This window comes from Lissotriton helveticus, chromosome 2_1 (assembly GCF_964261635.1).
Source record: "Lissotriton helveticus chromosome 2_1, aLisHel1.1, whole genome shotgun sequence".
NCBI lineage: Eukaryota > Metazoa > Chordata > Amphibia > Caudata > Salamandridae > Lissotriton > Lissotriton helveticus.
Genome location: NC_136059.1, coordinates 128,266,473 through 128,289,306, shown reverse-complemented (window position 1 = coordinate 128,289,306; position 22,834 = coordinate 128,266,473). Strand labels below are relative to the sequence as shown.

At 41.5% G+C, this 22,834-nt stretch overlaps 1 pseudogene; it reads left to right on the top strand.

Annotated features, from left to right (window-relative positions):
- Positions 1 to 21,825, top strand: part of LOC144820073 (uncharacterized) — a 105,426-nt pseudogene extending 83,601 nt beyond the window's left edge.
- Positions 21,826 to 22,834: the final 1,009 nt, after the last annotated feature.

The following is a 22,834-nucleotide window of genomic DNA, read 5'->3' as shown; positions in this document are numbered from 1 at the left end:
TCCAAGCTAGCAGAGACTACTCTCAGTCTCTCAATTATGGGGAGTATTAGGGAACTAATCAATTGTTCAACCTGCCCCACCAGAAACCTATCACCCTGCGTAACAGATGGATGTTTTGCCGTGGAGTTGGACTGCGCTGAATTGTCAGTCTCAGTATGAATCCCCACACCCACCGGGTTGGCCCTCTTTTGCATTAGCTTTGGAATCTTAGCTCTTTTACACTTTGACCCGCCCCCTCTTCTTTTCCTTTTCCCTGTCCCTCTGTTACTTGAGGTCAATGATTCATCTATAAGACAGACAGGAGTTTGTTGGGGAGATGACGTACTTGCGGGAATTTCCACTAGATCAACACTAGTTATCTCTATGTCTGGTGAATCATTTCCCTCAAGGATATTAGCAAGAGAGTCTAGTTCAAAACTTGACTCACGCAGTCCCAAGTCACTTAACCGTTGACTAATACGGTTCTCAGGCGTGGTACAATGCTGGATCGGCCCCAGAGAGGACCTTTTGGAGAATATTTCGGTTGATAATCTTTTCTCAACGTCACTTATCTGGGGATCCAATGCCACTGAGACCCCCGTAATGTAATTATCCAGTGTTCCCATAAAACGTCCGGTAATGGATTTCAATCCGACCTTTCCCCCCTTGACCAACTGTACTGTCATGATACCTGTTAAAAGGGATAACTTTAGTAAACAGAGAACGAACCAAAGTAAAACCCTTATAGATCTATATTACAATAGACAGACGAGATAAGAACTAAGGGGGATGGCCCAGCCCAACCTCAGCCGGCCTCGGACGGCCACAGACGGCCCGCCCTTTGCCCGGGCTTCGCCCCGGTCTTCGTCCCGTGCGCGTCCCGCGTAACGCGGGAGTGACCAATGTTATATAGAAGACAAGGGGGCGGGAAGAGGGCCCAGGTGCGCTGGATGATGGTGCGCAGAGACTGCTGGTCCTCGCAGTCCCACTCCTCAAGCCCAATCCCCGAGTCAATGAAGTTCCAGCAAGTTACGGCAAGTCTTGGCCCCAAATCGGCAGAAAGACGAATGAAATGTCCTTTTTAAAATAATGCAACCACTCAGTAAAAGCGGCGGCAAGAGATCACGGCCGATCTTTGATGGGCTTCTCAGAACCTATACTAAAGCAAATGGAGGATTGCATTTCCAAGGAATAACAGCCTTCACCTGTGGGCTGCTTCCTCTATTCCATATCCGAGGTTGCCTATTTCAAAGCGGAATACTCTGCTAAAACAGATTCCATTGATATAAGGCTGAAATAAATGACTATGAGTAAAATGAAGTGCCGCAAAAATGCCACTAAATTGCCATATTTGTGCAGGTAAATTACCATATTTGTGCCGCTAAATTTGCTATTTCATGCCGCTACATCCTGGGGGGTCTGCATATTGTTGCTCTGATTGGAGAGGGAACAAACAGCATTAAAAAGTACATTATGATTACCGGGACCAAACCATAGATAAAATTCATCTTTTTCGCAGAAGGACAAAAGTTGACTGAAACTTCTACATTTTGCTATTTGGGAATACTTTTTGATAACAAGAACTTGTGGGCTCAAAGGATACTCAACAGATGTGCACAAATAGGGAAGGCCAGAAATAGTCTATGCTAATTTACAAAGGAATTAGGTTTGAAAGCGATGAGGAAACGTCCTCAAATATATATATGCTGGGTTGTGGCTGCGGCCTCATATGGTGCAGGTATATGGGGAATTGCCAACATGCAAAACAAGCAAAGAATTGAGGACTCACTTTTTAAGTCTATCCTCTCCATTCCCTCCAGCACCCCAAACTATGTAGCCTATGCAGAATTGGGCATGGCGTTTATTTCTGAAAGACTGAAGATATCCCCCATGATGAGGACAAGGGCTTGAACAAATTGATAATTAATAATGCTATGAACCTAAATTACGAAATGAACATCCCGTGGTTGGGATATATTAACACATTGCATGCTCATGACGAGCTGGACTCGTCATGGCACAAAGTGCTTGTGTGCTCATGATGAGTTCAGTTCAACCTGAAACATCACTTTTGAAATCTCTCTGGTGCGGCCTCCAGAGGGATTCCCTTTTTGCCAAAAGAGCCTCAGGAGCGCACGTTGCGCTGACGTCATTTCAGTGAAACCGAAACTGAAATGAGGCTCATTTCAGTTTCAGTTCCTACTTGCTTAGGGGGCTATCCCAGCCATGGCCAGACTGACTACCGGGCAGTTTTGAATGCTGCTGAGTTGGGGGCCGATTTCACAGGGGTGTGGGCTGATTTCGTTCATGGAGACCTGCGTGTGCTTCGAAATAATTAATGCAAAACGAATTTCGTTTAGCACACGCAGGTCTCCATGAACGAAATCACCCCCCAGCTCAGCAGCATTCCAAACTGCCCGGTAGCTAGTCCGGCCCTGATCCCAGCCCCCTGAGCAAGTAAAACTCAGGATAGGTATTGTTGAAAAGAGGAGAATCTCCTCTTTCCAATGGTACCCCTAGTGGATCCCTGCTTGGGGATCACCCCAGGAGGGCGATCCCCAAGCAGGGATCCACCCACTAGTCCCCAGGGAGGGGGGAGCAGTCCCTTAGGCAAGGGCCTTTGCTCCCCCATGGCATTTTTGGCATATTTAGTCTTTCTGCCCCCCAGGGGAGTGTATGGGGGAATTAGCCCCCAATCTGCCCCCCACGGGGGGTAGAAAGCCCACTAGAGACCAGGGTTTTTTAATAGGATATTTATAAGGAGTGGGAGCTGGCCAAAACGGGCATGCTGATGCCCCCCACCATTGGCCACAACATTACAGTCTTTCTGCCCCCCTGGGGGGGCAGATGGGCAGGAGCCCCCAATCTGTCCCCCCGGGGGGCAGAAAGCCCACTAAATGCCAGGGTTTTTGTTTTTGCACAATTTGTGTTTTAGGGTGGGGGCTGCCTGAAACAGGTATGCCAATGCCCCACCCCCGCCACAATTACAGCCTTTCTGCCCCTCCTGGGGGGAAGATGTGGCAGTAGCCCTCAATCTGCCCCCCTGTGCCGCAGAAAGCCCACTTAATGACAGGGATTTTGTTTTTGCACCATTTTTTTGGGTGGGGGCTGCCCGAAACGGGCATGCCAATGCCCCCACCCCACCACCATTACAGCCTTTCTGGTTCCCCAGGGGGGCATATGGGGGCAGTAGCCCCCAATCTGGCCCTCTGGGAGAGTAAAAAGCCCATAGACGTCAGGGTTATTTTGGGACATATCTGAATTAGTGTGGGGGCTGCCCAAAATGGCATGCCCCACGTCCTCCCCTGCAAACATTACAGCCTTCCTTCCTGCACCCCCTGGGGGGAAGATGGGGCTAGAGCCCCCAATCTGCCCCCCGGTTGAGCAAAAAGCCCTCTATACACCAGGGTTTTTTGTGTGCAAAGTTTTATTAGGGTGGGGCACTGGCATGCCTTTTTTTAGCAACCCCCACCCTAATTAAAATGTGCTCAAAAAAATCCCTGGCACCTAGTAGGCTTGATGCTCCCCCTGGGGGGGCAGATGGGGGCATTAGCCCCCAATATGCACCCATAGGGGGCAAAAAGCCCACTAGTCGCTAGGGATTTTTTTTAGGCAAAGTTGAATTAGGGTGACCCCACCCCCTCCCTCACAACAATTACAGCCTTCCTGCCCCTAGCCCCCAATCTGCCCCGCTGGGGGGCAAAAAGCCCTGTAGACCCCGAGGTTCTTTTGGGGACAAATTTGAACTAGAGTGGGGTAGAACAAAATGGGCATGCCCATGCCACCACCCCCTCCTCATCTGCAGCTGTTTCCTCTGCTCCAACACATACATGTTTGTAGTACTCATTGTTTTTTACCAAATACAACGTTGCCTTTTTGACTTTCCTAACATCCACTAAATCTTTCCAGATTTTCTTACTCTTTGTCGGAACCCCATTAACTAGAATAACCAGAGGTTCCTCTTCCACTTTCTCTACACCAAATGTATCAATATTTTTCTTGAAATCTAGAGGCAAATAAACAACTCTTCCCTTTAATCCTCTCTGTAAATCTGAAGGAGGCAATTTTCCAATCTTAGGCTCCATGCGAACAATTGCCTGAAAAGGATGGACAAATTGAATCATTTTGAATCAAAATACACTCATATGTATTTAAATCCATCAATTCAGGAGGAATGTCTACCAACTCAAGATTATTATGAACAGCTCTAGTAGGCATTCTGTTTTGATTTAATGTATCATAACAATATTTACAAAAACGCTGATCAGAACTCAAATCAAAAGAATTCTCCACCCACAAATAAATTTCACTCATAAATATTTATCTTTTCACTTTTTACGTATAAATCAACTAATCTAGTTTGATTCTTATAATGAGTTCGTCGACAACACACACAAGTAAAATTCGGCCTTTCACTTGATTTCACCTTAAACCTGATAATTTCCTGGTCAAACTTTTCTGTACTTGAAATCTGTACATTGTCTTCCACATTACCTTGAATTTCTGTGTCAATTTCTACACTGTCCTCTTTTTCACTAAAATAACAAATCTCAATTTCTTCACAAATCATCTTCACATCTAATTCAGTTCCATGCAAAAGAGCACTGTTTAATTGTTTAAGCTAAAGTGCTGGACTTTTTGCATAATACAACCTTCTCACTAATTTCCTCATTTTGTTATGATGCACTGCTAACATCCTAAAATGATGAAAAAGACTCTGACATACTTTTCTTGAAAGACAAGCCAGTGAATGGCCTTGCAAACCTGTCTTTTCTCTCACTCTGCAAGGATCTAAGTCTTGCAACATTTTCATTTTCTGTTTTAGAGTTTTCTTACTATAAATACGTAAGAAGTTACAAAACAAATCGATTGATTCCTGTCGCAGACTACAAATACTACTATACTTCCAAGTTTACACTGGACCCTTAGTACGTCTCCCTAAAACTTCATCAGCTAACACCTCTTCTGGTTCTCTTGGCACAAGTTTCTCTTTTTCAATCGGATAACCGTCTTTTACCTCATATGCTCGACCACTGGTGTCAACTGCATGCACTAAATCATTCTCCTGAAAGTAACTCTTCTCATTAACCCCTTCGACGCTCATGACGAGCTGGGCTCGTCATGAGGTAGCCTCCTCGCACGCTCATGACGAGCCCAGCTCGTCATGAAACATGGGAATGAGTAAATCCCAGCGTACGGGCGGAATTCCGCCCGCACGCATGCGGTTAAAAAATGGCTCACAACTTGAACTGTGCATCCATTCTCCAGAAAAAACTTTACAAAAATTAGTCAGATTAATTACTCTTTTCCATTTACTGTTTGATTTGAAAACATATATTGTCTTGTTAAGTGTCCTAATTCTATTGATTATTAAAAGAAATAATTTTTTCTTAACTTCAAAAGCATGATCCACAACCTTCTCTACACTTTTCTTTTTCTTATAAAAAGCAGATCTCTGTTTACCTTTTTTAATATTTTTTAACAAATTTAAAACCACCCTATTGCGAAACATTCGTTTACGAATGTCCAAAAATTGATTTTGCCTTCTATTCCTATACATATTATTGTCTCCTGCTGCAGTAGTAACATTTTTTTGGAATCTATCCTTCCTCTTCAAAATTGCTCTCTCCTTTCTCTTTTTCTACATACTGTCCAACATTTTTTTGGGATCTACATATGTTCCGTAAGAAAGACTTAGTTGTCTTACCAGGAGCTTTTTTCCTGTTTTTTGAAGTATTTGTTGTAGGAGACTGCTTTAATTCCGTTGCTGTTTTTGATTTTTTCCGCTTACAATCTTTTCGTCTCCTTTCCCTTGAGGGCATTTTTTCTTATTTTTGAAATCTTGATTTAAATCTGTGCAAAACAAAAATAAAAATAAAAAAATCATTATAGACCCCTATTACCAAACAACAAAACAATGACAATAAGCAAACAATATAAACACTATAATACTTCTACATATTACCTTATCTCTGTTTTTTAAATATAATTCTAAAAAAATATTTCGGGCACATGAATTACTTTTACATTTTTAACAAGGATTAGATAGTATCTGCATGTTTAAAAAAATATATTTGCACATTTCACAATCATATCACCTGTGTTTCCTCAGATTAGTAAGCAGATTGTACACATGAGGTAAGGACTGTCCTGGGGAACATAGGTGGTGAGGCCGGTGTCTAAGAGTCCACTGGACTGCACTTCATGAAGCCTATCCCCCACTATACTCTTAGACACAGCCCTCACTTCCTTTCCACCTCTGGACAGACCTCTCTTCCACTACACTCCTCAACACAGGCATCACCTCCTATGCACCCATGGACAATCCTCACCTTATCTGCAACCCAGAATAGACCTCAACTCATCTGCACCATTAGACAGGCCCCAGTTCATTTACACCCCTGAACACGCCTCATCTCATCTCCACCCTGTTACCATCAATTATACTCAATGTATTGAGGCCTGTCGAAGGGCCACATATTACATAATGTTTGTCTACGGGTCAGAGGAGGTAAGTCCTCTCAATTGCACTCATGGACACAGGCCTCGACTCTTTTGCGCCCTTGGACATGCCTCACCTCATCTGTACAATCCACTTCCTAATTTGAGGAAACACAGGTAACATACATTTCCTCTCTCTTGCAAACATTCCTACCAAGCATTACCATAAAAATGACACAAACCAGCAGCAAACAAGCTCAGTCTGCTTCCTAATCTGAGGTAACACAGGTGACATGATTGTGAAAGGTTCAAATATTTTTTATGTAATCATGCACACACTATGTATTCCTTCTCAAAAATGTAAAAGCAATTCATTTGCCCAAAATTGTTTTTTGAATAACATTTTAGAAACAGAGCACAGGTCCTATGTACAAGCATTCAACTTCACTACTGAAACCTCACTATTTCACAAAATAAAAATCCTCTATCTTGCAAATGTAGATACCAAGCATTATCAAAAAGCATGACACAAACCAACAGCAAAAAAGCTCAGAGCCTAATTTATGAGGCCCTGCATTAGTTTTCCGCTGGTGATGCGTCACTTTTTGTGACGCATCGGCAGCATAAAACATGTGCCTTGTTGCGCCATATTTAAAAAATGACACATGTAGGTAGATGCGTCACTTTTTAAACCCTCTGCCACATTATACCTGCGTCAGGTATAATGTATGCAGAAGGGGCGTTTCCCCGTAAAAAACCTTGTAATAGTGACGCAGTGAAATCTATGAGATTTCACTGCGTCACTTTTAGGATACTGTTATGTCAAAATCTTTTACCTGCCTCACAGCAGGCGTAAGACTGACGCAAACCCTTTCACATGGGACTTTCCCCATTTGAAAAGACGCATTGCTGGAGTTGCGTCACTTTTGTGACACACTCCAGCAATGCGTCACTTTTGCGCTTACAGAACGTCAGAAATACTGACTTATCTGTAACTCTTTGCGACATGATGCATCATAAATTAAATATGAAGCATCATTGGTGTCGCAAGGAGTGCACAGTGAAAACTGATGCATCGCTGTTTTCATAAATAAGGCCCTCAGTGTCCTTCCTAATCCGAGGTAACACAAGTGACATGATTGTGAAAGATTCAAATATTGTTATGTAATCATGCACACACTATTTATTCCTTCTCAAAAATGTAAAACCATTGATTTGCCCCCAAATCGTTTTTCGAATAACATTTTAGAAACACAGCACAGGTCCTATGTACAAGCATTCCATTTCAGTACTGAAAACTCACTATTTTACAAAATACATTTCCTCTCTATTGCAAACATTCCTACCAGGCATTACCCAAAAAATGTCACAAACCAACAGCAAAGAAGCTCATTCTGCTTCCTAATCTGAGGTAACACAGGTGATTAATTGTGAATGGTTCAAATATTTGTATGTAATCATGCACACACTATTTATTCCTTCTCAAAATTCTAAAACCATTGATTTACCCCAAAATCGTTTTTTGAATAACATTTTAGAAACACAGCGCAGGTCCTATGTACAAGCATTCCATTTCAGTTCTGAAAACTCACTATTTTACAAAATACATTTCCTCTCTATTGCAAACATTCCAACCAGGCATTACCCAAAAAATGTCACAAACCAACAGCAAACAAGCTCATTCTGCTTCCTAATCTGAGGTAACACAAGTGACATGATTGTGAAAGGTTCAAATATTTTTATGTAATCATGCACACACTATTTATTCCTTCTCAAAAATGTAAAACCATTGATTTGCCCCAAAATCGTTTTTTGAATAACATTTTAGAAACACAGCGCAAGTCCTATGTAAAAGCATTCCATTTCAGTTCTGAAAACTCACTATTTTACAAAATACATTTATTCTCTATTGCAAACATTCCTGCCAGGCATTACCCAAAAAATGTCACAAACCAACAGCAAAGAAGCTCATTCTGCTTCCTAATCTGAGGTAACACAAGTGACATGATTGTGAAAGGTTCAAATATTTTTATGTAATCATGCACACACTATTTATTCCTTCTCAAAAATGTAAAACCATTGATTTGCCCCAAAATCGTTTTTTGAATAACATTTTAGAAACACAGCACAGGTCCTATGTACAAGCATTCCATTTCAGTACTGAAAACTCGCTATTTTACAAAATACATTTCCTCTCTATTGCAAATATTCCTACCAGGCATTACCCAAAAAATGTCACAAACCAACAGCAAAGAAGCTCATTCTGCTTGCTAATCTGAGGTAACACAGGTGATATGATTGTGAAATGTTCAAATATTTTTATGTAATCATGCACACACTATTTATTCCTTCTCAAAAATGTAAAACCATTGATTTGCCCCAAAATCATTTTTTGAATAACATTTTAGAAACACAGCGCAGGTCCTATGTACAAGAATTCCATTTCAGTTCTCAAAACTCACTATTTTACAAAATACATTTCCTCTCTATTGCACATATTGATACCATGCATTTTCAAAAAGCATCACACAAACCAACAGCAAAGAATCTCAATGTGCTTCTTAATCTGAACTCTCTATCTATAGTGAATGAATCATAACTCACCTTTACAAATGCTTTGGGAGATTGAGAACAGTGTCAGATACACACACTAATATTTCTTTAGCAGAGCAAAAGGTATGTACTCCAGGCACTGCAACCATGAATGGCACAGAAAACCTCTAATTCTACACACATATTCCTCATGGTAACCAATCAAAACTCTTCCCTCTCTATTTTCAAATCAACACCCTTCCCCCCCTCAGCCCTTTCTACCTGTTACCATAGCAACTCCCTCCTCACTGAGCTCTCAGGGTTAAAAGTTTATTCTACAATGTTGCACATGAACTCAGCAAGCATGTTTGACCTATCAATAAACCAGCTTATCAGGTGCAATCTTTCTTTTTGTGACTTTTTCTTGACCATTCAAATGACTTCTTTCACAGAACCCAACCATGCACCCTAACTTTCACTTTTCAACTATCTGAATCCACCAATCATTGCTTGTGATTCAAGAGCACTGAAACTCCACAGGTTTTTTTTTGCAAACTCCTACTGTTCCAACTGCCATTTCATTCCTACACTTTATCTGACTGCACCAGAACCTCCTCTCACCATGTAGTCTGTCTGGATTATTGGACATAGCTACAATCACTGGGCTCAAAGGTATGCAGCTATCAGAAATTTTCACAACCTTGATTTACCAAATGTGCACATAAAATGGATTGGCCAAAGAGGATTGAGATGTCATCAATTGATACCATTGGTGGAAACCTTTCACCATCTGCCACACCCTGACCGTATAATTTTGCACTGAGGTGGAAATGACCTAGGCACTTTGACTGGGGTAGGTCTGGAAATGGTTTTAAAGGACACCTTTGGGCAATTGATGACACTTTTTCCACAAACTGCCTTGGTATATTCCAATATATGCCAAAGACAGAAATGGAAGTGGTCCAACCAATTTTGTCCACAGATTGAGAAAGCAAGGAAACATGTGAATAAATCTGTTTCTACTTATTTGAGGGACTATGGAATGGGTTCAATATACAACAACAACTTGCGTTACAACATGCAAGATATCTACAGAGGAGATGGTGTGCACTTCTCAGATAAGGGGAATAGAATATTCCTCCTGAATTTAAGATTGTGCATTGGAACCTACTTGTAGGTACCTAAATCAGCCCCAGAACCCAAAAGCTCTTTTCAGGGCTACCCTACATCTGATCACTCACAATGATTATTTTACTCTAACTTTTTTCACTAATTTTCACCAAAGTACGCTCCCCGGTACGCTCCCCGGTGCGCGTACTGGGCGCTCCCCCCGCAAATTTTTAAAAAATATATATTTTTTGGGGCCTATATGGGCCTCCTAAGCCCCCCTCAGAAAACCTAGGGGGTCAGGGGGTGCCTACCGTGCCCCCTTATACCCATTCCCAATGTTGTTTGTCCTCCATCTTGTGTCTCAAATCTACCGAAACACAAGATGGAGGACTCCCGTTGCGCTGCCGGTACGCGTTTTTAAAAGTTAATTTACATAAAAACCTCTGTAGAGAAGTTCACCAAATATAGAATAGGACATACAACATACCAGTCCCTACCATTTTCCCAAATTTGATGGAATTCCATTGAGCCATTTGGCCTGTAGCCCTCTCTAAATATCCTGAGGTAAATTACATGACAAAAACACATCTGAAGTGTTAGAATTTACAACCAATTAAAATGTTACTTTCAATTTCTAGTATTATTTCCTGACATTTGATTGGTTATGTACATGAATATAAATGAAAAAAGAGGGAAACACAGCCATTTTGACTAAAACTACCTGAGGTACATCTTGAAAGGATTTTCACATTTTTTCTTCTTCACCTCTCTCAAAAGTAAGTTGTTAATTTGTAATGAGCCCTTTAAATTAATTAGTAAAAACGTTTTCTGATAGTTATTTATTGTCCCTCTGTTATAGTTATAGCTTGAGATACGCTTCTCTATTATATTTATGGATTAAGTTAGGCTTCTCTAGTATAATTATGATTTTAATTAGTCTTCATCACATGCACTTTTTAATAGTTCTACTTCCTGCCTGATACCATACACTGCCCAAACATAACTTCACTGTTAAAAACTCAGAAGTACCTGTCTGAACTTAAACCTAACAGTGCCCTATCTCTACTGATATATTTATTTTTTATACAATTTACAGCAACAAAATGGAAGGAGAACAAAAGAAATTTAATATTTCATTCGAAATTGATCTCGAGAACAACCCAGAGGAAGAGATTAATGATTTAGACTTCTTGGATCAGTCTCTTGATGAAGAGCATCTTAAATATGTGGAAGAAATGGAATCATGTAATCCAAATGAGAACATTCCTGATGAAATAATGTTGGAAGTATTATTACATTTTGAAAAATCAGAGCAATTCATTTTTTTTAAAAATGGTTCCAGACATTATTCTTTTTTATATGTAATTCATAAAATAGTACCAAAATGAATATAATATAATGTGAGACTTATAGTATACTGTGCAACTTTTTTATGTTACATAGTAAATTTCCTCATAGTTACTTCCTTTCTCCCACTATATTATCTCCAATGTTTATTTGACATCTCTTTTTCATCTCCTGCCTCCATGTTGTTTCTGCTTTCCTGACAGACTATAGTATAGATTCCATATACCACAATAACTTCTGTAACAACATGCAAATTATCTACAGAGTACAAAGTCTACATTGAATTTAAAACTCTGCATTGGTACCTACATGCTGGTACTTATATCACCCACACAACACAACAACTCTATGCAGAGCTACCCTACCTCTAAGCACTTTAAATTATTATTTTACTGTTTCACTGGGGTTTCCCCATGTGTGGGGGGGTGAGGTGTGTGTGGGGTGTGTCTGTGAGGTGTGTGTCTGTGGGATTGGGGTGTGGTGTGTGTGTAAATTACTCAAAATCCACTGGAGCAAATATCTTGAGACATAGCAAAGGCACATCGGGCTACCAGTCCCTACAATTTTGCCAAGTTTGGTGAAAATCCATTCAGCCATTCGAGCTAAAAGTGAGTCCAACCGCCCTATGGAAATTAACATGGGGAAAACACGTTTTGGGACCCCCCTTTTATCTCGGCCCCCGATTGACGAATCCCCCCCAAACTTTCAGGGAAGGAGCGGAGAGCCGCAAGGCAAATTTGAGGAAAATTTATTCCCAATAGAATGTTGCGATTTCCCTATGGAAAACAATCCTAACTATAACTACCTACTGGCGATCGCCAGTAGGTAATATATATATAATATATATATTACCTACTGGCGGTCGCCAGTAGGTATATATAGTTAGGATTTTTTCTCTATGGGTTTTTTGAAAATTCTATGTCTAATAACTTGGGCGTTTGTGGACGGAATTGGCTGACATTTTCAGGAAAATGGCACATTTTGTTTCTGAGCAGCCCCTGAAAATTTTGGGGGGGTTCGTCAAGGGGGGGCCGAGAAAAAAGGGGGGTCCCAAAACGCGTTTTTCCCATGTTAATTTCCATAGGGCGGTTGGCCTCACTTTTAGCCCGAACGGCTGAATGGATTTGCACGAAACTTGGCAAAATTGTAGGGACTGGTAGCCCGATGTGCCTTTTGTAGGTCTCAATATATGTGCTCCAGTGGATTTTGAGAAATTAACGTTTAAAAAAAGATATATATCTGTAACAGCGGACCGGGCAGCGCTCTGGTTCGCGGACTTTTCGCGCAACGGAGCTTTGTGAAGCGAAGCTGATTGGTTCTCCGGCGTCTGTCAACATTCCAAACAGTCCGTAGCGGCCGCCATCTTGTCTCTCGGTAGGATCGAGAGACAAGAGGAGGCGAAAGCGAAGGGGCAAATGACCATAAGGGGGAATAGTAGATCCTCGCTGACCCCCTAGGTTTGATGTGGAGGTTTTAAAAGGGCCCCGCGGGGCAAAAAAAAAAAAATAATAATAATAATCGAATGGCTGAATGGATTTGCACGAAACTTGGTAAAATATTAGGGACTGGTAGCCCGATGTGCCTTTGCTAGGTCTCAATATATGTGCTCCAGTGGATTTTGAGAAATTAACGTTCAAAAAAAGATATATATCTGTAACAGCGCTCCGCTTCGCGTACTTTTCGCGTTACGGAGCTTTGCGAAGCTGATTGGTTCTCCGGCGTCTGTCAACATTCCAAACAGTCCGTAGCGGCCGCCATCTTGTCTCTCGGTAGGATTGAGAGACAAGAGGAGGCCAAAGCGAAGGGGGAAATGACCATAAGGGGGCATAGTAGATCCTTCCTGACCTCTTAGGTTTGATGTACCATTTTGCCAAGTTTGGTGTAATTCCGTTCAGCCATTCAGGCTGTAGACGTATGTAAATGTCCTATGGAAAATTGCATGGGGAAAACACATTTGAAAGTGTTGAAATTTAGAACCAATTAAAATGTTACTTTGGTTTTGTATTTGTGTGTGATGAAAGTTAATTGGTTATGTATATATGTCAAATGAGAGGAAACCACAGCCATTTTGTGATACGACTGTCTGAGGTACATTTGTGAGGAATTTTTGGTGGTGAATTTCTGGTGTTTGATTTACACAGTACTAACACTTTTCCTACTTTTGAAAAGGTGAGTTGTTAATTTGTAAGGGGAACTATGTTGTACACTTGAAGATAATTTGAAAAATGTTTTCTGTTATTTATTTGCAGTCCTTCTGTTATACTAAATACTTGATAAAGTTAGTTTTATATTATGTATTACTAAAAACGATAAATGAAAGTGATTATTTTTTTCTGCAATTTACAGCAAGCAATTTCAAAATAAAATGGCTCACAATGAAGAGACCGTGGCAATTTCTTTTGAATCGTCCACTACATTGATTGAAATTGAGAGCACCAATAATGAAACATTGTCACAAGGAGGACATGACTTGTATGATTCCATTAGATTGATTGAAATGGACAGCACCAAGAATTAAATATTGTCACAAGGAGATGACTTGAATGATTCCACTACGTTGATTGAAATTGAGAGCAGCAATAATGAAATATTGTCACAAGGAGGAGATGACTTGTATGATTCCATTAGATTGATTGAAATGGACAGCACCAATAATGAAATATTGTCACAAGGAGGAGATGACTTGAATGATTCCACTACATTGATTGAAATTGAGAGCACCAATAATGAAATATTGTCACGAGGAGATGACTTGAATGATTCCACTACATTGATTGAAATTGACAGCACCAATAATGAAATATTGTCAGAAGGAGGAGATGACTTGAATGATTTTTTTGATCAATCTCTTGATGGCGAATTTATCGAGTGTTTGGAGACCATAGAGTTACAAGAATCATTATTGGAGACTTTTCATGAGGACATTGCTGATGAGGACATGTTACTAGTTCTTTCAAATTTAGAAAATTCTGAAGAATAAATTTATATTTAGAAATCAAAAATTGTTTGAGACATTATTCATTTTTATTTTTAATTTATGAGGTTGTAGCGAAGTGATTGTAGTATAAAATGAGACTTATAGTATAGAGTGCAACATTTTTATGTTACATGGTAAGTTTACTCATATTTACTTCCCTTCTGCCACTATATTATCTCCAATGTGTATTTGACATCTCTTCTTCATCTCCGGCCTCCTTTCTCTCACTGTGTGTCTCCGATGCATCTTATCGCTGCTATTTTGTGTAATTACAGAAGAGAGTAAAATAAAATAGTTCGGAACGTGAAAAGGGGGCAAAGTAGAGTACTCCTCACCCCCTAGGCCTTTTTAGGCGGTCCCAAAAGGATCAGTTTCTGCTTTCCTGAGAGATTATGGTATGAGTTCCATATACCACAATAACTTGCATTACAACATGCAAGATATCTATCTCCTATTACCAACTTTTGGAGATATTCGCGCTAAGCGCGAATATCTCCAAAAAGTAACACCTGCCCTGAGCAGTTCTTAGCCATGTTATCCAATGGGAGGTGGATAACATGGCTAAGAGCATTAGCTCGGTAATGTATGAATATCGCTGAGTTTTTAGCGATATTCATGCATTGCGGCCGTTTATTATCGCATTTGTGATAAACCTTGATAATAGCAAGGTTTATCTTCGATAATTTCTGATGATGCTTAGCGGTAAAAAATTCGTTGGTAAGCATCGTTAGCGATAAATATCGCTTAACTTTGGTAATATGCCCCAACGTCTGTTAACGTTCGATTCGAAGGAAATGAGGAAGTGTTGAAAAACATTGTCTGCGCCATCTTGCCTTTTTTGAAATGCCACACTTTTGTCGTGCACGGCAGCCATTTTAGATGTCTTGACCAGACCCACTCTCTGCACGCTGTCGATTCGTAGCATGGCTCCCCACCCTCGCAAGCATCTTCCCCAGGCACTGGTCACCCCCGCTCTCTGTCTTATGCATGGGCAATAAACCTCCCCCCCATCTGCGCTGCTCTTCCCTGAGAATCACACTGTGCCCGCCCGACACCTCCCTTTCGTCCTATTCACTACCGCACCCTCTGACACTCCTCTTCCTCTGTGTCCGATTGTCCAGGCTATCAGCTAGCCCTGCAGATGTAGTTTATGGCCCCAGCTGTAAAGAATCACCCCTCTTCAAAGGAGTTATAGTAGATCAAGGCCCACACCCGATGAGATCCGTCACACCACACGTGTTCCTACTATCTGAAAACCATCCTGTATTGTGATTGGGGAGGGGACCGAGCCTGAAGCGGAAGATTCCAGGAATCACTCTTTGTACATCAAAGTTTTTACAATTATGTGTCACATTAAAAATATATAGCACTCCAACAAAGTAGTAGGAATATAAAACTTTAATAACATATAAATATATACAACAAAACAAAAACAGTAAAAACATTTAAACAACGAAGAGACCGTGGCAATTTCTTTTGAATTATCCAATAGATTTATTGAAATTGACAGCACCAATAATGAAATATTCTTGTCAGTAGCGGTCTGTTGTGCGAATAGTTCCAAGGCAGCAGAATGCGCTGAAATCTAGATGGCACGAAAGTGATGTCTAGCAAGTTGCCGCCCAGCAAATAACGGCGTGGGGCGCCGCGGGGGTGAGTGAGTCCAGTAGGCACCACAGCTATTCTTACCGGCATTGCAGAATTACTGCTGGGGACAATGCCTGTGCTGTAGCAGGGTCACAGCAGAAACAAAAAGGATTCTGTTGAAGATGTTGTTGGTTTTCAATTTGAAAACAGTTCTGGTGTCAACTGCTATGTTATTGTAGTGGTTAATGTTTTGTTTTCTCTTGAAAATGTAAAAGAGGGGGAGGCAGTCCAAAGTTCCGTTAAAAGGGCAAAGGAAAGGATCGGTGGTTTGAACTATCAGTCAAAAAGGGGAGGGGGTGCAACAATTTTTCCTACCGGGTCACACTGTGCTTTCACCGGAAGTGAGGTCTGCAGGATTCTAGTAATTCAAAGTGAGGCTGGCGCCGACGTCCCGCGGATACAGTTTCGTCACTCCACGGGTGATCATGGCAGTCATTCCCCATCGGGGGTCGGAGACTCCCGCGGCTCCTCTAGAATCTTCAAGGTCGTGGAGGACTACGGTGGTGGAGTCAACCAGTGACCGGGCCATTTCTTTATGCTGGGCCCGCTCTTGCCAGGTCGACCGCCATTTTGAGAGTTCGGTAGCTACTGGCGATCGCGGGGTCAAATGAGCGGACGGGCTCCACCCTGCCGGGCGAGACGTTGCAGCATGGCCACAGTGGAAGAACCCTTTTCCGGGCGCCTGGAGCGCTGAGGGTGCAGCTGGGAAGCCTCCACCTGGGGAGGCGGGAGAGGCCTGTTCGCACCGTCTCTCCCTCCCAGTGCACCCCACGGCGTCTCGCTTGAGATTTGTTATGGCCGGACCAGGCGATGAGGACGAGGGGGGGGGGTAGGAGGCATGTGCAAGACATCCCCCCCCAGTGTTGTCGCAGCCATTATAAAAGAAAGAAGTGTCCCGTCCGTCTTCGGGCCGGGCTTCCGGTAGATGTCGGCCGGACGCCCCTGGCTCTGGCCCCATGAACGGGTTTCTTGGTTTATTGGATGCAGCCGGATCCCGTCGGCCTCGGCCCCCCGACCGTTGGTGGCCGGACCGGAAGAGCATGTGGCGGGACTACCTGCAACTCTCAAGGGCCACCGCGGCCGGACTGGGAGAGAGAGGGGAGGGTCGAGGAGACATTCCCCCCCCTGCAACTGTTCAGCGTTGTAAAGGCAATCCCCTGGCCGGGTCCCGCTGGTCTCGGCCTCTCCTCCGGCTACACCCTACGTTAGGATCTCCTGGCCGAGGCGTGGCAGCAGGACCTGCCTTATATGGGCTGCTCCCGGCTGGGCGTAGCCGGAACCCTGCCCCACCTTGGAAGTTTCCAGAGTGGGGGCGGATGTTCTACTGACTTGCATTTTCCCTAGTCTATCGATTTTTTTGGCGTGGCAGGCGGTGGGACAGCGAGGGGTGATTTGGTTTCTCTTACTGTTTTTCTGGTCTCTCACCACTGGCATATTTCGAACGTTTTCTTGTTTCTAGGACATTAATAGGTTTTATCATTACGTTATGTTATCGTTTCTTTGTTCGTTGTTTAATAAAAGTTCATGTTCATCAGTGGCCTACTGATTTTCGATTTCCTATTCTTTTCTTTCCAGGTTGTTTCATGCTAAAGTTTCTGTTAACAGGATACAGTGATCACTTCGTTATTATTGCATATGTCCTTTTCACTAGGGGTGCTCTCTGGTCGGGCCAGATGACGTATGTCTAGTAAATGGTCCGGGTGAAACAGGTGCATCAATCAGTGGGGAGTAGATAGGCATGACAGATTACAACGGGGGAGAAAGGTCCGCATTACGTACCCTTTCACTACTTGCAAAGATTTTCCTACGTTTATTTGCAAACAGAGAATACCTCCAAAAAGAACTAATTCCCAAACAGTCAATGTTCGGACAATCAATCAATCAATGAGGAATGAAATAGGTACGACGTGTTAAAGGCTTGCGTTACCTACCCTTCACTATCTGCAAAGGGAGAGAGAATATTCCTATTCTTCCTCGTTTGCAGGCAGAGAAGATCCTTAAGAGAACCAACTTCGAACAATTCAATGCTCGATTCAAACAATCAACAAGGGGTACTGTGAACACAAATGAACGCCGCTTATGTACATACGCATTGCTATTTTCAACAGGTTGTTCCTAATGTTTCTATTTTAGCGAGGTCAAAAAGAGATCCCATTAGTGGCCTACTGATTTTGCTCGATTCCTTTTGTTTTTTTACACGGTTTTTCGCTATCTGCAAAGACTAAACAGAGTATTTTGACTCTGTGCTTGTTTGTAAATAGAGAATGAACCAAAGAGAACAATCAATCAAATGGAGAGAGAAGCAGGCACGACGGATTACAAAGGGGGCAAAGGGCTGCGTTAACTACCCTTCACTATCTGCAAAGAGAGAGTACTCCTAATAGAAATGAGGGGTGGGGGGCAGCATTCAAAGCAGATCAGTGTGCATAAACACGAAAATGTTTTTACTTACCACGTACTTGACATTCGACAGCTTATGATATTTGCTATTAAAAAACCATTGAAATTCACTGAAAAAACCATAGGTTATAGACCATATATAGTTAGGAATTAGCATTTACAAAACCTTGAAAATTCACTGAAAAAACCATAGGTTATAGACCATATATAGTTAGGAATTAGCATTTAAAAAACCTTATTTTACTCACACAAAACCATTGAAATTCCATATATAGTTAGTTGCACTAACTATATATCGCGCACCCGCAATCCACTGCTGATGATGTCACATATTACATCATTCATGACATGGTCAGTGACATCACTGATGACATCACTGATGACATCTCAAATGACATCACTGATGACATCACACTTGACATCAATGATCACATCACTGATGATATCATTCATGTGATAATACAATGCATCTCCTCACACTGTAATATAACCTCCGTTACACCCAGTGTTAAATAGAGAGTATCATTTTTGAAACCATTGACACACCAATACTAGTTACTACATACGCACTCACTGATTCCTATGTCTACACACACATTCACTTATACAATCATTCATACATACAATCACTCATCTTTACAACACTATCATATGCACTCATACACTTATACAGACACTCACACTCTGCCACTCATTCATGGAGTTACTCACACACCTAGTCAGTCCTGAAAAGAATCAATCACACTTCCATTTTCTCATCTATACAGTTAAACACAGAACACCTTACATTTTTGAAACATATACTAACACATAGTTACTCTCTTATAGAATCACTGATACAAGTACACATTGATCTGCACAGAGTCACACACCTCCCAGCCAGCCATACACACACTCAGTCTCCCATACAAATACTTGTGCAACCAATCAATAACCCATATAGCTACTTATATAGCTACTGATCAACACATGCAGCAGCTTGCACAACAACAGACATACTGATGCACACTTTCAGACAGTTTAGTCACTAACCCGTGCATTCAGTAAGACGCATTTAATCACTCACTCATACAGTCAATCACGCACCTACTAAAACCTTCATTCAGACACTTATACATCCACTCATTCTTCAATATGTAAAACATATTTAAACTTTACAGAAACACATAATCACTGGATGTTGTCATCAGTGATGTCATCAGTGATGTCACTGACCATGTCATGAATGATGTAATATGTGACATCATCAGCAGTGGATTGCGGGTGCGCAATATATAGTTAGTGCAACTAACTATATATGGAATTTCAATGGTTTTGTGTGAGTAAAATAAGGTTTTTTAAATGCTAATTCCTAACTATATATGGTCTATAACCTATGGTTTTTTCAGTGAATATATATATATATATATATATATAAAATATATATATATATGTCAACTTCTGTAATTTCAGACAAAAACCCCTCAATAGGGCCCACCCATTGAGTTAAATAAGTACAACCATAAAAAATATGCGTGACATCAGCCTTCTCCATTGCAAACCTACAGCACTTCCCATCATTTTATCTCCCCACTTCATCATCCTCAACGGTTTATGATATAAATTAAATAATGTTTTGAAATTTTGGGCTTTCAGCTTGGTTGACACCAAGATTTTCCTCATAATGTCAATTGATTGATGCATATATACGCCTTCCTGTCCCAACCGTTATGAAAATGGGGTGACTCAATCGTCAGGGACCTGGGTGTAGGTAGGTATAGAAAACAATGGTCCTAGACCCGTTATTTGATGCACTTTGCACATGGTGTGTAAATAAAATATCTGTGAACTGACCTGTTGCTGTGCCGTGACTTCATCCATGGTAATTGTGGTGAGAAGAGACAAAGCAAAATTTGGCGCGAAAACTGGAACGCGCATCACGGGCACTCTTGGACGAGGTGAGACGGTCGGAGAAAAGGAATCCAGTGAGTACGAGTTGGAGAATGAACGACTGACACCTCTGCTGCAACTACCGGGGCCCCGCAATGGAAGGCGTTTTGAAGAATCGCTGTAAACAGAGATTGCGGAGGATTGAAACGGCGAGGAACCCGGCGGTGAGTGAACTGGCTGGGGGGTGTGTTTGGTTTTGCTTTGTCCTGTAGCGTGGCGAAGGCGGCGCTCAGGCGGTGTGAGACGGCAGCCTCCCGCTGGCAAACAAACCGGTGGGAACAGTAGCCGTGGTGCCAGTGGGAGTAAAAGCGGTTTCATGGCAACAGTCATTAATGTGACAACAAATTACCGCGAAGAAACCCAGTGCACTTGAAATCCAAACCACGGTATACGCACGTACAGTGCGGCTAATTGACAAGTCAAAATCACCCGGAAAGGAAATTGGAGAGAGGGGTGACAGCGTAACCCTCGGGGAGTTTTGGAATTCCTTAAAGGGATAGAGCAGCATTTCGAGAGCCGAATGACACAGAGTGTTTATTAGGAGCAACAGATACATGGGAAGTCAGCGAACCTTAGAAATCAAAGGAGCTTTCGATCCTAGAATTCATTAAAGAACACATCAGGCAAGAGTAAAAGAACATCAAGAAGAATCATTATAAACCAACCCTGCACACTTAATAATGGCAGACAAGTCTAGAAATCGCCAAATGAGGGCGAGCGAGTTATTAAATGATGACAATCCACCCACCACAGTCATGAGACCTAAAGGGAATGGTGGAGAACGGTTTTAACCATAGTAAGAGAGTTACAACAACAATGCATTCAAGAAGTCAATAAATGGTGGGAGAAAATCCACTCTTGAAAAATATATCGAATACAAGAGAATTCCAAGAGGACTGAGAATCCTTATAACCGATCCAAATGAATGTTCCTTTAAGTTAATGAGAACTTTGATCATCCATGCCGAAAGAAAACTTGAAAAGATCATGGGCATAGAAACTGAACTCGCGGATATCCCCGCATCGGAAGAAAACAAGGAAATCATTGAGAATATGGAAAAAAAGGTGAATAAACATGAAATGGAGGTAGAAAAACGTAAGGCCAACAAATTCACTAGAGATAGATTGGATTACATGAATGGGCGAATATATACGTTCACACGTAAATACGACACTATGAGGAGTCATATGGCAATGGACAAGAATACTGACACAGTCACTGAACCAACAGAAGAGGTGGATAGCTCTGAAGTGAGCTGCATTGAAGGAGAATCTATCAGTACACCACTGGATTTTCGGGGGGAAATACAGTTGGCACATATGGTCACGCGACAGAGAGGGAGAGGCAGACTCAATGCGTGGGGAAGAGAAAAAAAACCACCAAAGCAACCCCCGACAAACCAAGAACTGGAAGGGGTGGAAAAAGGAGCCAAATCAAAAAGAGGCAAAGGAAAGCAAAAGTAGCAATGAAGAAAATGATGATATCTGATAACATAGTTATAAATTTATCAAGCAGACATACAACTAAAACTTCTAAACAGAGGCCTTTCATATTGCCCTACGAAAAATATGAATGTACCAAACGCACGCATTGACTTATACAAATTTTGCCGTAAAGTGAAATTGAAAAAATACTTTGCCGAAAAAGACCCTAGAAAAACACATGCCCCCAAGACAAAAGTATCAATGTCTACTGTCATACAAAGTGACCTACCAGCTATGATAACCTTAACATCAATCAAAGAAACTCCTTCAGCAAGTCAAAAAGATAATACAATATCACCACAAATGAAGATTGAGTTCTGTGACACACTGGGAATACCTACAAATTTAGGAGGTGACAGTGGTTTGAAAAGAAGCTCAATATTCTGTCCACAACTAGCACCGGGCAACAAGGTGGATTTGTTCCATGAACTAATGGTAGAAGAAATAACGAAGATCGCGGGTAAATCGGCAAAGACTGTGAAAAAGAAACAAAATCTTTCACCACAGGAATACACAGCCATGTCAGAATTAAAAAACAATGCAACAATTATAATCAAATCATCTGATAAAGGTGGCAACCTAGTGGTACAAGATGTATCAGCTGACATTGAGGAGGCCAATAGACAACTTAACAACCAAGACCATTATGAACAGTTAACGAAAAGTCAAATGGAAGAATGGACTAATGAATACCACTCCTTATTATTAGGTTGGAAAGAAAGGGGCCTAATCGATTTTGATTTGTTATTTGAAGACAGAAAATCCAATTGTTGCTACGATATACTTTTTACCTAAAGTTCATAAATCCCTCGTGCGACCTCCAGGAAGACCAATTGTGAGCTCCATAGGGTCATTGCTAGAATCAACATCAAGATTCATAGACATATTTCTAATGAACTATGTGACAGCACTACCTTCTTTTCTAAGGGACACAATGGATTTCCTAAAGAGGATCTCAGAAAGTGAATGGAAACCAACTTATCTGATG